General features: G+C 42.8%; 1 protein-coding gene across 2 annotated transcripts in view; it reads left to right on the top strand.

Moving 5' to 3' along the window:
* The first annotated feature begins 433 nt into the window (after nt 1-433).
* The window catches only part of LOC143018080 (uncharacterized), a 176,579-nt gene continuing 160,707 nt past the window's right edge, over nt 434-16,305 (top strand). For both annotated transcript variants that reach the window (XM_076173184.1, XM_076173180.1), the window contains exon 1: nt 434-726. The gene's annotated coding sequence lies outside the window, so the exon portion shown is untranslated. The remainder of the gene's footprint in view (nt 727-16,305) is intronic.

Genomic DNA, 16,305 nt, shown 5'->3' with positions numbered 1-16,305 from the left:
TGTGTGCACCAACGGTCTTTTAGTTATTTCACCTATTTCTTACATCTTATTTTAAACTAAATTGTATTTTGAGGCTAATCTTGATGGTTGATAGTTTATGGTTGGGCTCCCTACTACTTGATAGAGTGTATTAAAGAGTGTGTCGTGAAGTGCATGTGGTTGGCTTGAAAATCTGGTGACTGGAAGAACATTCGAACTCACCTGCCAGTTTCCCATGCCAAACGCACGATATTTCGATCCATGTTTTGTGGTTTGATCGGTTAGTGAGGTATTATGTTCAACTGTTTAAATTTTGCTTTTTAATAGAACAAAATCAGATATCTCTGTGTGAACTTAAATAAAGATTGATGGTTTTGCTAAAAGTAAAAAATCGCGGAAAACATGAAATGTGTACGAAAGCATGGGTTGAGAGTCAGCGTGGTGTTGAGTCAGCTGGCAGTACCACATCGGACGTTCATGTGGGAGTACGTTGCTAGGTCTTGTCGATGTGCTAATATACCTAGTGCTCTACATTGTTTATTTCCTATCGATTAGTGATAACCAGGCCTATTGTGCGCACGCTGGTAGTGTGATTTAGAGATGATGAAGTAGCAGAAAATAGTCGAGTTGAAATTTAATTATACCAAGTGTATTAGAAATACAAGCCATAGTTTTATTCCAGTGTATAATACTTGTGACTACGTTCTTGGAGAATTTAACAATGGAATACATCAACCCCCTCTGAAGGTAAGAGCCCGACTTTCAAATTCAGTGTCGCCAGTAGAGCGTGACAGCATTCACGGCTGTACGTGAGGGCTGGCGTGTTTATGTAAGTATGCTTACCGTGAGAGACTATACGGGTGACATGTAGAGAATCATGTTGATTAAAGAAGAAATTGTGTCTTGAGTATGGTGTTTGCAATGAAAAGGATGGGTAGTGCTGCGCGCTTGGAACTCGAACTGTGATAGCATTGGAGCGTAGCCTTGCTGGGTGCTGGCTAGTATGAACCGTCAAGGTGACAGGCAGTGCCGATCTGTAGCTGGTTCTTGAGAGCGGCCGAAATGGATTTAGTGTAAGGACGGACTATTACTAACTTCCAGGACGCGGGGAACATTGTTGATTTGACGGTATGAGTTGTTGCCTAGGCGACGCATATTTTATTTGGCGATTTACCAAACGTGAGAATAGGGAAGGCGGATGGAAAGGAAGGATGGCAGAGTTGTCGCTTGTGGCCATCGTTGCTACAAGGAGGGAGGGGAGCCGTCAGTGGTTGAGAAGAGGGGAGTGGATGGTAAGGGAAGGGAGTCTCTGCTGGTTGCGTGGAAGGAAGGGGAATGCAAGTATTGATGGCCCTGACGAATAATGTTGGTGTTTTTGTCTACGTTGTTTTGTAGTTATTTTAAGCTATGGTTCGATAACTGTTTGCGAACTCATCCCAACCTGGTGCGGTTGTCTTTCTTGGGACCTTTATACTGAAGTCTGTTTGAAAGGAGCTCGTATACTCAAACGGTTGAGATGTTTGTTTTGTGAAGGTCCTGGGAATATATTTGATATTGTTCAGTCGTGGTTTGACAAAGCTTGGTTTACTTTGGTACATCCTCTGAGAGGTAAACTTCCGAATAAAGTTTGAGTTCGAATTTGTTCTCGCCACTTGTGGTGTAATGTTACTGGTTTTATGTTCTCAGCAGTGGCGATGGTGATGACTGGTGTGTAAAATGTTCTGTATAAGAAAATAAATGTTACCTTCACCAGTGATAAAGCAAATTTAGTTTTGGGTTGCATTTGTATAACACAGTATTATGCAGTTTGGTTTATATATTTGTACTATATGTGTTTGAACCCGTTGGCTACCAGTGTGCTTGCTCTGGCACACAATGTAGGCAAAAAAATTCCCCTTTCCCCCTCGGGGGGGGGGGGCGTAAGCTCTTTATCATCACAAATCTGGATGATTTCGTATTACGTTATCATGCCGCATGGGCCAAGTCCTGATAATCGTGATTGATCCCGTGGGATGGTAACTTTGTTGTTTTGATATACCTGGAAAATGATGTCGAGGTTATAGAAAATGTAAAGAGAAGCGCAACAAGGTTGGTTACACCCTCGAACGGCCAAATGCTTAAATACTTGGGTCAAATTACACTGGCAAGATGGGGGAAATGCTAGGCTTGTATTGGATGTTTGTTCAATCCATTATTTTCCTACGTGATGAAAATGAAACATGGTATATGTTATGAACAAATGTTAATTATAAAACTTGGGACGACCAACAACCTCGTTCAAACGAGTTTGTCGAGGATTTATGTTATGGATGAGTTAGGTTTTAATATGAAATTGTGTAATATTGCTGCTCAGGATCTTGCTAGGTAAGAGTGCGAAGCCATAAGAACATATACATGAAGGAGACTGCAAGAGACCATAAGGCATACACTAGGCAGTTCCATGGCCATTACCACATGTCACCATCCATAAAGTTGTCTAACAGTTTCTAAAAACAGCCAATAGTTTCAGCGTTCACTACATGGTTACTAAGTATTCCATTCGTTGACCACACTCTTGGTAAACCAGTTCTTGCATATTTCCTAAATGATGCACGAAATGTCATCTGTCGATGGTAACGAGTTCTGGTTGGTCTGAGTGGGTGTTGTGTGGGAACAGGCAGGCAGAGCAACCGTGATTTTTAACACTTACATTATATTAGGTTGTGTGGATGTGTACGCGCACGTACATACTAAAATGTCCTTTTTCCATTACGAACTTTAAGTACATACATACATACATATACCAAGGCTTTTTCCCCCTTACTAGGGAGGTAGCCAAAAAGGAAAAGGCATAAAATCATTCCATCCCTGAAAACACTCCATACCCCTCCACCCTCCCTCCCATCTTAGCACCTCCTAGATGACGGGTCATCCCTGCACCCTGTCCACTGCCCCGGGTCAGAAGCAGTGTCGCAAGACACAGCAAGGAACTTAGTGCCCTAGCCAAAGCTGACATCCGCACTTCATCCATCTCACACCTAACCAATACTCGTTTTTTTTTTGTTCCTTCTACCTTAGTTCCTTCTGGGTGAAGGGTCTTTCCTATCCATTCCATTCTCTCACAGATATTCCTTCCCCCCACACGCGCATTTCAGTTCGCCTTTCCTACTCCGTTCCCACCGCCGTAAACAGTTAAAGGGCCTTAACACATTGTCTGCCTACCTGGTGTATAAATACGCACATTAGTCTTGAGATTCTTCCCCTGCCCGCCTCTTCCTGATATAAGATGATTAATGATGAACTGAGAAGCTGCATGGTCTAGGTTATTATTGATTCCGACGTGCATTTTGATATCGCGCTTAATTAGAGCACTTGTGATTTCAAATAAAATGTTGAGCAAACTCCAGATAGGAAAGGGGCTGACACAAGCTTTAGATTTGTGTGCATAGAAATTTTCATTTTTCATGATGAAGCGTTTCCAGTACCATTTCACCAGAACAAATTCAAACGTGCACGTAATGTCCATTTGGAATGGCAATTGGTATTCTATGGTCGAAAAATATGAGATACTACGTAAAAATGTCTATAAATAAAATACAGATGCAGTTCAGTGGCCCGTTGTACAGAACACAATCTTCAGTAACTGAACATTTGCCCTTACTGATAACGTTTAAACTGCAACACCAACATAGCCCGGCGTTGATAACACATTGTCGAGAGGGTCCACTGCTGTCCTTGTAGTAGGCATTTATGCACCAATAAAGGAGCTTTTATTATTATTAATGATGTTTCAATAGAACAGCCATGCCAATGCCATGAGCGTACGCCAGGAAGCGTGTGGCCGAGGACGAGGCCCCTCTGGACTGCTGGGGGTAGTCAATTCACTGTTGGGAATCTAAGAGAAGTGCGGGATTCAAATCCACATCAAAATAAATGAGAGAGCCGCACATATCCACATAATATTGTAAAGTTGTCCTGCTTTGAAAACTTCAGGAGTTACATATGAATATCGTGAAATTCTTTGAGCGTTGGTATCGCAATCAGTAGCGTGCTGATCTCTCATTCGCTTAGTTGTGGGTTCGAATCCCACAATTCTCTCGGATTCCCAGCAATGACTGGTGCTTGCGCACAGGGCAATATAAACTGCTTCGGCCGTAGCCACATGCCTCCTGGCGTACGCTCCTTACCTTGTTTTGGTGCCTGGTGTAGTTCCTGGACCACCTAGGCCACAGTACATGATCATGGCGCTCTTGGGTCAGCCTCAAGCTACTCCATACCATAGTGATACATAGATAACTTTCCAGGAATCCAAATGTGTCTTCCAGTTCAGTATCAGGAACCAGGTGCTTCGTTTATTTTTACACAAGGCGTATAGGTCATGTTTAGATAGATGGCCTTTGTAGTTCTGCGGGTGGTGCACGCGGTTGTATAGGGTATGTAATGGCCAGTTACGGTTAATCAGCTTTGTGTGTGTGCCGGAGATTACTTGGAATGCAGGCTTTCGGTTATGGTGTTCAGTTGGGATTCTTTTGCACGGGATGTTGTTTCCTCGAAGTCCTGCTGCAAGATGAAATGAAAATAGTCTGGCGTAATCTAGAACAAAGTTTGTTGTGGTAGCATGTATTTTTTGTTCCGTGAGGTATTAATGGACGGTCGATTCTAAAGAGGTCATGAATGTTGGATGTTTGGCTTTAGTGTCTCGTATGAAAAGTGTTGTCTGTTCAGGGGGGCATTGTTGGTGCTTTGTTCTCTTATGTGAAAATGCGTTTGATGCCGAGCTATAAACTGGACTGTATGTAGCTCGTGTAGGACAAGGATTTGGTGGTTTTGTTGGTGTATTGTTCTGTGAATAGGACACATGGGAGGTAAACTTTTATGGCTTGAGTCAGTGTCTGAGAGGATTTGAGTAGACAACATGTTGGATGGCGTAGTGTAGACCGTATTATGTAGTCACTTAGCAGTGGTGTGATCGAAGTGGATTTGATACAAATTTCGATTGTTAGGTTTCAATAAACTCCTTTGTTATCTTAGACTACGTATATGTTCTTTGGCAGTTAGTTATTTTTTACTTCTTCGTCGAATTAGTTTGTCTCACTTGGGTTCAGCTTTATTTTTTCATTAAATGTGCATAGCTGATTGATGTTGAAGTTTTACTATGAATCACATTATTGTCATAGGAAACGGGATATGCTATGTTGCTAAATTTACATTACCCAATTTACTCTTTGAGTTCGATACAAATGATGCTCGTGTACTTCTGTGTGCACTTTTGTCTCCCTTCAATCTCACTAGTTTTAGCATCATCTGTTTTCATGCGAGGTAATTTTAGAACGGGATTTTTTCTTTATCCCCATTTTTATAATTTCTTCACATTTTTCGCGCATAATCTAATTTTGATTGCAATGTTCGTTTTTTATATGATGGATTTAAGAGTAATGTCAGGCAAACTTGTGGTGCACGTTCTCCATTGTCTATGTAAATTTAGCCATATATATTTTTATGCATCCTGGCTTGAAATTATAGTTGACCGGCAAGTGACTTTAGTATCCAGAACAGCATCTGCCTGAAGCGTTTTCATATGATGGAACAGGAAGTTGTTTGCCCACGAAGTACTTAATTTGTCGTAATTACCTTTCCTCTGAAAATTATCTGTAATTCACAGAAATATAACTTGCCGTGCCAATGTGTAAGAGGGTTGTAACTGTGGGTGGCCTCGTGGGTGCTTTGTGGGTGGGGATGTTGTATCATGTCCGTTAGATCTGGGTGTTGACACATACATGGGGCATTAATAGAGTCGTTGTCCCAAATTTGAAATAGGCAACAAGGATAACAAATATGTTTTCCTCCTCTTCTCTGAATGTCGAAGGTCATACGTGATCGGTGACGAATATGCATAAAAATATTTCACAAATTCGTAGATGAAGGAATGTATTCCAGATTGTGCCCTCTGATAAAAAGTGGTGAGGTTGCGTTAGGAGACGCATAGATGTTTCCAGGGTGGTCACCTTTACCCTAAGTACTTGGGCAGCCAGACCAATAGGCTTGCATGCATGTACAGTAAGAAATGTGGAACTCTTGTAGAGTCGCTTGAAGATATCCATTACAAACTACGGGGACACACACACACACACACACACTCACACACACACTCACTCACTCACTCTCTACCTCCACCAAATGTTCTCACCTTGTATGTTTGGCACGGTCAGAGCATGGACTCCCTCTATACATATTATGTTTGGAAGGTGTGGTTAGCATGGGGTGCAGGTAGGTTTAGAAGACCCAGGCACCGATGGTTCCTAGTCTCCGGTACGGGGAGGTGAGAATCGACGTAGGCGGTGATGTGGTATGTGGGTGGAGTGGATGCGTGCGTGCATTGGGGGCTTTGTCTAAGAGGAGGGTTCGGAGGAGGGGAGCCACGTCCTGGGTAAATCCTAACTGGTATTCCTGATCCGTCGGAAGCCGGGTTTTGGTGATGCAAGTGCCACCTCTGTTACTGTGGACACTCCTTGAGAGCTTGTGGGGGTTAGTTTTGATAACTGTGATTCTTGCACCCTTTCCACTTTTATTCTCTCTTTCCCTTCCCCTTCTGCCTCATCCTGTCCCCTTCGTATCTTTCAGACATTCCTTTTCCTACAACCTCATCCTTGTTTCCTCATGACAGTTGTGGCAATTCAACCTCCGTCCGTCGTGTCTGTACATCGCGTGTAGAATTTCTCTGGTGTATGGTGTCTATGCATTCAGTGGATGGGTAAAGTAAGGCGCTGTTCCCAGCAGGCTGTATTGTCACTCGAAGATAATTAATTATAATTATCTTCAGTTTCAATGATTGGAGAGCGGCAGCCCCACAACATTTGACAACGGCTCTCGGGGCCTCGTGTATGGGCAGAAACGGTGGAGTAGCTGTGTTTTATTATTGTGGTACGGTTTTGTGCCACCGCATGAGGAGACCTCACTGTATATGGAAAGTTAGAGGTAAATGACATTTTAGAACCGGCCTTGGGACTGATTGTCAATCCATCGGGACTGCACCTCCAAATGGAGGTGAGGGGGGATTCCAATGTTCTTGCAGGGCCACCTCGTGCAGGTAGTCGTTAATGTCGCCTATGGGTAGGGAAGAACACGTTATTTTGATTAAATTCTGAGAACAACCTCATAGTATTAAGTGGTGTGTATTTTTTTAACCAATGAATAAAAGTTGTCTAGTTATATCCTAGTAATATTTTCACGTTTTACGTTAAGTTGGTGATTGGTTGTTAATCTATTGTACTTTGTCAAAGTTGGCTGTGGTCTCTGTTCTAGAAAAACTTCGACAACCACTGGTTGGGCTCGTATGGTCTCCTAGGTCAATTCTAGATGAGAATACCTGTGTTTTGTGAGCATATTTCTTCGTTCAGAGCTACATGGGAATGTAGGAGGTAGATTTTTCTCCTATTGGGTAACCTTGCACACAACTAACTCGGCTCACTGTCTGGTGAACATGAGTCGGTCTCGCCTGGAGAACCCAGAAACCGGTCTTCGGGTGAAGATGGTGAACTAGTGGTGCACGTGTCCTCCTCTCGCTGGATCCACGTGTCGTTGGTCCGAAAGGTCGACTTGTGCCACGGGAGCTCCTTTTTCGTCGTAAATGTATTATACTCCATGTTTTTGCGTCGGAGGCTTTGCAGCAATGCATGTGAAGGGAGCATTTGTCTTTGGGTACCTCATATTGTATATATATATATATATATTCAACAACCACAATGCCCTTTAATTCTAAGCCATCAAAGGCCGACATGCAGAAATTGAAATGTGGTACTGCCGAGGACTCGAACCTGACATCCTCATGACAAGTGCGGCATTGATTTACCAACTAGGCTATCAAGATATATATATATATATGTGTGTGTGTGTGTGTGTATGTATATATGTATACACACACACACTGGGTTGGGTTGCCTTGACCGAAGTTTACAGGAAATTACCCAGGCTCCTTGAAACAACCCCGGTAAAGGATTGTGGAGACTTCACAAGGCATCGGGAGCCCGCGAACCCGCCAATAAGTCGTTATAATTATTATGCACTAGCCAGGGCCATCATTGATTACATTTTGGGCAGTGGTCTACGTGATGCTCTTTACAGATTTAAGATCCCTGGACTGGATAGTGCATCAATCATTCATCAAGCACTGTTGACGAAGGTTTTAGCCACATCCATATCAAGGAAAATGCTACGGAGATAAAAATGGCATGTTTGTTTTGTTTTTTATTCTATCCTATTACATATATATTTCACAATATTCTGATGACAACGCACCCTACTTCGCATTCAAGCTTGTATATGTTAAGTCGTGCCCTTTTGGAATGCCGTAATTATCGAAAGTGGATTTTGTTTGCAAGCGTGATGAGTCTTGTGTTCTGGTTTGACGTGGGATACACGATTCTGGAATTCATTAATTCTGGTTAGAAGCGACTATTTTTACTCTTATTGTAAATAGTTGAAGATGCTCTTCAGAAAAATATGCTGATTAACCTATTTTGATTATTTTCATGTTTCTTAGTTGCATTTCGCCAAGATCAGTTGCCTTTATAGTAAATGCCTTTGTAGATACTTGACAATTGCAGTACCGGGCCGCCGATCACCATTTATTTTTCGAGTTTGTGGCCTTAGTATCCTGTCTGCTTAAGGCACAGTATTGAATTTTGCAATTTTTTGTAGAGACACCCACAACTTTCCATTGTAACGAGTTCAAATATTTGAATGCGGATTGCGGAGTATGATATATATATATATATATATATATATATATATATATATATATATATATATATATAAAAATACTTTTTTTTCGCCTTCCCTTTTCCGTGGCAGTTAGTGGGCCAGCGAGTCGTGTGTGAGTGGACCTCGATGGTCGTGCAGCATATGCTTGCTGACTTCATGTTCTGAGGAAATGTATCGATTTTCCATAGTGATATTGACTCCAGAGCATGGGGGAGGCGGCTATTTGGGTGTATGGATGCTGTCCTTTTAGCATGGATGTCCGTATCGATTGCTGTCTTCCCCTTTGCCATTCACTTCCTACCGGGTCTTGTTGCGGTCTGTCGGCTTATGTGGAAAGAAGTCGTACATGTGATTCTCTGTATTGCACTTTGTTCCTGACCAAAAACATGGGTGTTTGGAGAATGCAGCTTTAACAGTGATTTTTTATACAGTATGTGTACCACATCGTAGTGTTTCACTACTGGCTTTTTTATTATTCGCGCGCGCGTGTGTTTTTAACAGCTCTCATCCAGCTATGCTTGTTGTAAAACTTGAATATAGATCTTAGAAGGGCTAGTGGTTGTATTCAGTCTAATGTAGTCTTCTGTGTGAATTTCTTGTGGGCAAGGTAGGTTAGAACGCTGATCACATCAGCAAGCATTTGGATATTCATGCTACCGTATCCGTGTAGACTGACAGTTATGTTAGAAGCGCGGGCATACGTGTATGTGTACCACATCGTAGTGTTTCACTACTGGATTTTTTATTATTCGCGCGCGTGTGTTTTTTAACAGCTGCCATCCAGCTATGCTTGTTGTAAAACTTGAATATAGATCGTAGAAGGGCTAGTGGTTGTATTCAGTCTAATGTAGTCTTCTTCTGTGTGAATTTCTTGTGGGCAAGGTAGGTTAGAACGCTGATCACATCAGCAAGCATTTGTATATTCATGCTACCGTATCCGTGTAGACTGTTAGATGTTAGAAGCGCGGGCATACGTGTGGTGTGTATTATTTAGTAAATAAAATGGTCGTTGTTTGCCATTGCAGTTTTTTTTATGAGAAACGTAGGCGAAAGAGACGCTCACTCCAGGGCCACGGCGATTGCGTAATCTGACGAGGTGCGCTCGATTCTGCACGTGATTGTTTTGAAGGTCGCAGTGGGGTGGAAAGCTCGTTGGCAGTTGCTGCTGCCTGGCCGACCAGGAGAGGCGGTTGGGGTTGGCCGTTGTGCACGATTAGTGGGAGGTTTTGTCGAGCATCTGGAGGAGCTGATGTCAGGCATCTCTTTTGTAGTGAAGTACCCTCAGAGGACGTTACGTAAAGAATATTTATGGAGCCCAACTGGAAGCCGACTTGGCGGGAAGAGAGGTGATGTCCAGAGGCGGTGGTGAAGGAGGGTGGGTGTCGGGTTTACCCGGGGTTCTTGGATGGGGGAAAGAAAGGAGTTTGGCGGGTCGGGTCCAGCGGCGGCTGTGACGGCAATGCACGTGCAGACGAGGAACCGTTCTGACTCATTTCCGGCACCAGATGGCGGGCCTCGGTCCGTCTCCTTGCGTCCTTCAATTCATCGTGCTTTTTTTTTTTACAACGTTGGCTGCTGCTCCTGTATTGTGTAGGATGGTGTGGATGGGGAGACGTGGTGCATCATATTGTCAACTGGTTTTACTGCGTTGTCAGTGTGATGCGAACGTTATGGTCGGCCTGTATAGACCTATCTTGATTGCTGCTTTATATGAACTCTCTTGGAATCAGTTAGTGGCGTAGGACCGCTGTAGATAATGATATAATTTACATAGCCCAAGTCGTGTATTACAGGGAACTGTAATTTGTTTGCACTTCACCCCATTTTGTTTTCGACACTTTGGAGGAATATTGCAGATTTGCATCGGTTTGTAACTGACCGTGCGCGCTTCAGCAATGCAGTGCGTGGGTCATGCGTGTTTGTGCAAACATGTTTATGTTGCTTTATGAAGCCTCGTTCGGTCGTGGTGTATGATGCGTTTCCTCCGTTGGCATCGGTCGCGCGTGCATGAGCTTGCCACGCATGCTTGGTTATGCTTAGGGACGGAAACCTTCGCTTGCATTACAACTTTTGCATCGTAGTCCATTGTGCACAGACGTATTCTTCACCAGTATCAAAACAGTAATTAGTGTACCTTACGTTTCCTGTAGATCAACGAAGGGTTAAGGATATTGAGCTTGGCCTACTTGGTGTGTGTGTGACACCGACAGTGTAGGGTGCATTGTATTTTTTCGTCCATATTACAATTTATTTGGGCAGAGATCTTTATATGTTTGGGTGAATGGTTAGTTTTGTTTGTGTGATTGAGCTCGTTTTTGAATGAAGTCTTGCATTTGAAGGAAACTTGGAGATTAAATCCACCTCGTTTAATTCATTCAGGAGTTGCGTAATATGTATCCTGGTTCCCGCTGGGATGATCTAGCATGGGAAGATCCTGAAAGGGTAAACAGGTAAATTTAATTTTGTATTTCGTCTGACTTTAGATCATAGACGGTAGTGCATAGCGTGTCCATGGATTGGGCCGTGTGTTATTGTGTATTGCCCGTGTTCTTCATAGATTGTGACACAACCCCCGGCTACTATAAGGAAAGGAAACTTTTAGCCTACTAGTGTTCTTAACATTTTCTGGCATCAGTTGCCTTTGTAGTCAGGTCTAGGTAGTGTAGCACCCTCTAATATCAGGTTCCTGAGACTTCAGTTGCTACATTACCACAAGGAATACATTTTTCCAACACGCCCCAAATTTTATTTAAGCACCTTACATTATGAGGCAGTTAGACCATTTGGCTCTGAGAGGAGGCGTCATCAAGTTGAGCAGCTACTTTATCCTCCATCCAGAGATCCAGCATGGTCTTAGTATTCTGCAGGATGTATTCCACCCTATCTCTTACCTTCATCTGGAATTGCGGCCCCAAGGGGGCCTGTGAGCTATGGAGCTCCTTCAGTGGAGACAAGGGCAACGAATTGATTTACGAGAGGATGTCGCGTAGACGGAACGTTTCGAGACAAGAAGAGATGAAAATAGAAGAGCAGTGACCGCCTACAACTAAAGTTTCAGATCGGCTGCACAGGGAACTGAAGTCGGCGGACTAAAAGAAGAAAAACGTACGAGGAAAGTTTGGGGGGCACAGGCTTGTCGGGGTGTTGAACGCCCAATTTGGCTAGGGTTTCTCAACGGCGCAGGAAAAATGAAAGGTGTGTTTGTAAGAACAATTGTGAGCATATATTACTGGCTTGATGCCAGACAACGGAGCTGGGGTAAAACGTGGTTTGTCCCGTACTGGTGTACGTAGAATAGGGTAATCATGTTGAGTGGGTTTCATCCCAGGTCGGTGGCTGGGAAACCCATACTTGCGACTAATATATCATTGCATACCGATTGCGCATTCAGCAAGAACGGATCGGACGCTGCTGTCGAGTAAGATATGTCCAAATGTACATGACGTCAACAGCGGAGACGTTCAAGTGTGTTCGCACCTGCGCTCGAATAGATCTGGGGGGGGGGGTGTGTGAGAACGTGTTGAAGTGGTGGTAACGGAAGGAGGCGAGGGTGGGTAGCGCGCCGTGTGAGTGTAGGTCAAGCGTGTGGAACAGAGCTACAAGTACAAACAGTTTACTTGTTCTGGATTAGGGTTGTGAAACGAACACAACTAGACCAACACACTGCATTGGATGTGCATACGAGCATTGACCTACATAAATATACCATTGCCATGCATATTAAATGGTGTGTAGTCAGACCTTTTCTGTCAGGCGGTGTTGCTATGACATTCTAAGAACGGATGGATTCAACTTGTTCCGGAAGGGAGGTTCATATTGGTCGCTTTTCATTTGACATTTTTACACATTTTAGATAATCAGCTAAATGTTAATGTAAGAAGGTGAGTTGGTATGCCTGGTTGTATTTTTTCTTTAAAAGAAAAATACACGATTTTGTTATCTTTGTAATTTTCCAATAATACCAAAGTAAACATCTGCCCATGTGAATTGTGATTGAACAATTCGCGTCTTCGTCTGCAAGTTGTGATAGGCAGTCGTGTTGGAGGGCGTGGCCTGGGGTTGCTGTACCAGTGCCCCCCCCCCCCCGGCTGTAATAGATACCATCCTTTCTGGACTGCTGGTTTGTGAAGAGCCACGTTACCGCAATGACATGGAAACCATATTAAACGCGCGCACACACGCACACTGAACAGGGGGGAATGCAAAAGACAAAAAGAAAAAAATACATATGGGGAAATGTTGGAAAAAGGTAGGACTTCCCATATTGGAAGAGTAAATAGAGGCTTAGTAAATACTTGGACCAGAGAAAGGTATAGCCCCCCCAAAAAAAAAAAAAAAAAAATGGACGGAAAGGATTTGCTGGTATGGCATGGAAAATCAACAAGATGACAGTACAACTAAAAAAAATAATAATCGTATTAGTAAGTATAGCTTAGATTTCAATATTGAAGTGAACATGTATGGACCAAGTTAAATGAGAATATAATCCAAGACAACACGATGAACAATTTAGGACAAAATTTGGTGAATGATGGTAAAGAGACTGGGCCCCTCCAATCCCGTATACCACAAGTGGGTAAACATGTATCCTAGATGCAGGTAAAGTCAACTAAAGTGATTGATTTCGTCTGTTCCCATAAAACCTGACGTCTGTAGCCTTAATCTCCATTGCTACGGAAAGGATACATCTTTTCTGAATAAAATCGCCTGGCGTTAGCATGAATGAATTGAGTCATCAATAATAAAGATGTTAGCATGTCATTCCCTTGCTGTCGAATTATATTGGCGTTAGCCAAAATAAAAAGACAAAGTAACGCGGTACGAGCCTCGATGTAAACCATTATGGCTTGACTGCAGCTGCGAAGGTGCATTCTTCGTGGAGTTCCACTTGGGCCCTGGAATGTTGAGTGACTGAGGCGAGCTGATGCGGGAGAAGGTTTGAAAAGAGGAGAATGAGGAGTAAGAGGAGGACGACTCCGTATAGAGATGATCTGTCAAAGCAAACAAAAGATTACAAAGGAAGAGCATGCCGACCAAATCTAGGATGCGAAAACACACACACACACACACACACACACACACAAATATATATATATATATGTGTGTGTGTGTGTGAATAAATAATGATGAATATATTATAATGTAATGAATAATAAGAATAATATTACATAAATAGAATAAATGACAGGCATTACAGCATATTTCCTAAGTTTTTATGTAAACTAATTTTAAAACTTGGAACTGTACTACATTACATAGCCTCTGCAGGAAGTTCATTTCATTCATTTACTACACGGTTGGCAAAGTTGTTTCTGCCCACTTCCAAATTAAATATACTTCCTAACAATTTGAGGCAATTATTTCTTGTCTGATTCGCATTCAACGTGAAAATATTGTCGTTTTTATGTATGTTCCCTTCAGAATCTTAGAGACATGTATCAAATCACCCGAGTCGTCGTTATATATATATATATATAATATTTTTTGGGGGGTGGATCCTTATGTTTCAGTAAATTTTCGTATGATTTGTCTGATATTTGGAATCGGTTCTGTGGCTCACCGTTATACTTTTTCCGATCTATCAAAGTCTTTAATGGGATTCGGGGTGGCCATACGGAAACAGCAAACGTTAATTGGTCCCCAGAGTGGGTAACAACCTCTTCGAGTCTTCCCGCGTGTGTTAAAACACGCGGGAAGGGTTATTAGTGCTGTGAAGGAATGTTTTCATTAGTGTGAGAAGAGGGGTAGCATACCCCCTATACCCAACCACACACTTTCAATTTAGCGGAGAACGACACGGATTTTGGGGTTGGTGACCTTGTATTTCCTGAACGTTTATGTCCGTGTGTGTGTGTTTGTGTGTGTGTGTGTGTGCGCGTGCGTGTTGTAGGACAGAATCTATTCTTTAATCACAATTATATTTCGTGTTGAGAAAGACATGCAGTATACTGTAGATCTCAGGAGTATATGAGACTGTTTCAGCCAAAAATGCCAAGTGCCAAGGTTTTCTCTGAACTACTAAAGTATAAAGTTTGTTTCTGATTTGTTTTCCTAGACCCGAGTTTAGACGCTCTAGATCCGCGTTCAGAAATATTCTCCATATGCAACGAACATTGTTTTTCATGCACACCTTGTAACAGGAAATGATTTTGAAGGGTTGATAGTCCGAGTTGATCGCCGTCATTTGTTTTAGCCGCCAGGAAGGAAGGTTGATGTTGTGTTCTGTCTATTGAAGCTCATTTGTGCACGAGCAGCCTACGCTTAGTATGCTTGATCCATGCTGCTTCATTGTGTGAAAGGACGCATTAAATTTTCGTATTGTGAGAACGGGGCCAAAGGCCACGGGAAACACTAACACAGGTCGAAGTTGGTGGTGTCTGTCAAATGGATATTTTGTTAGTTTCTTTACTTGTCAGTTTGAATATATTGTACATATGTACATACAACATCGAAATTGTTCGAAATGTCATCCGACGGTGTGCTTTGTTAATGTTATTCAATATTCGCGAAATACTAGATTTCTACTATAACCGCGGGCACTGTACAGTATTTTATGTGAGCGGTAGTTGGGAATAAAAAGAAACAAATCATTCAACTTTGATTCTAATTGAGGCTTTTGATAGTTATTAGGCATGGGATATGTTTGATATTCTCATAAAAATCAAGACACAGTAACACAGTATAATTGCTGTGCAATGATACTATAACGTATACTGTGTTTGATCTACCTCCAAGAATGCTGGGTGTTGGTATGGTGTAATTCGTTTAGAATATGTCGAAGTGGGTGTAGAGTTGGAAAATGTTATAACAAAAGAAGAGATTATATACTGGACCAGTGGCCGCATGGTGCGTCAACTAGTTTTGTGGTTTCCTGTTCAGAGAACGAAATTACGATGGATGTCGAAATAGTGCACAAAGAGAGAGAGGAGACAACGTGAGTGTGATGTTCCGTATCGACATGTTGATGGAGATGAATGGAATAGCCTGGCGGTAAGCATAACCAAATCAAAGCATATTTGCACTCCAAACATGACGAAAAACTGTTGGCCACTCTAACTTGTACCTCTGTGGACGAGGTGCCAAAAGGCTTGCAGCACCTATCAGAGGTGCTGCAAGCCTTTTGGCTGTCAAAAACATGCTACAAACCAGTTGAAAACATAAATTCATGTTTGATCGGACTTGTGGACACGTCTGAAGGACAAAACCGTACTTGGCTCAACGCCGCGCGACATGACGTCATTAAGTCTGTGTAGGTACATAGTCATTTGACGTCAACGCTGAGTGGTATTCCCGTAGTCTCGCGGTATAGTAGGGAGAGTAGTAGGAGGAGAGGCGGTTAGTAGGAAAATATGAATGACGTGAGATACGAGAAGGGGAATGGGGGGAGGAGGAGGAGGTGGGGGCAGAGGCGGAAAACTAGAAGAGGGAGAAGGTGAAAGGTGAGACTGACGGTAGTAAGAGGAGGGCGAGGAGGAAGGATGGGGGGAGGTGGGAATGGCGCATAGCAGTTGAATGTCCGGGGCTGCAACCCGCCCATTATCACTCGTTAAGTGTACGTAAAGGTGAGTATGCGCTTGCCATGGGTGT

This window comes from Oratosquilla oratoria, chromosome 34 (assembly GCF_046742065.1).
Source record: "Oratosquilla oratoria isolate Oo_2021 chromosome 34, ASM4674206v1, whole genome shotgun sequence".
Taxonomy (NCBI): domain Eukaryota; kingdom Metazoa; phylum Arthropoda; class Malacostraca; order Stomatopoda; family Squillidae; genus Oratosquilla; species Oratosquilla oratoria.
This window is presented reverse-complemented; position numbering and strand designations above follow the sequence as displayed.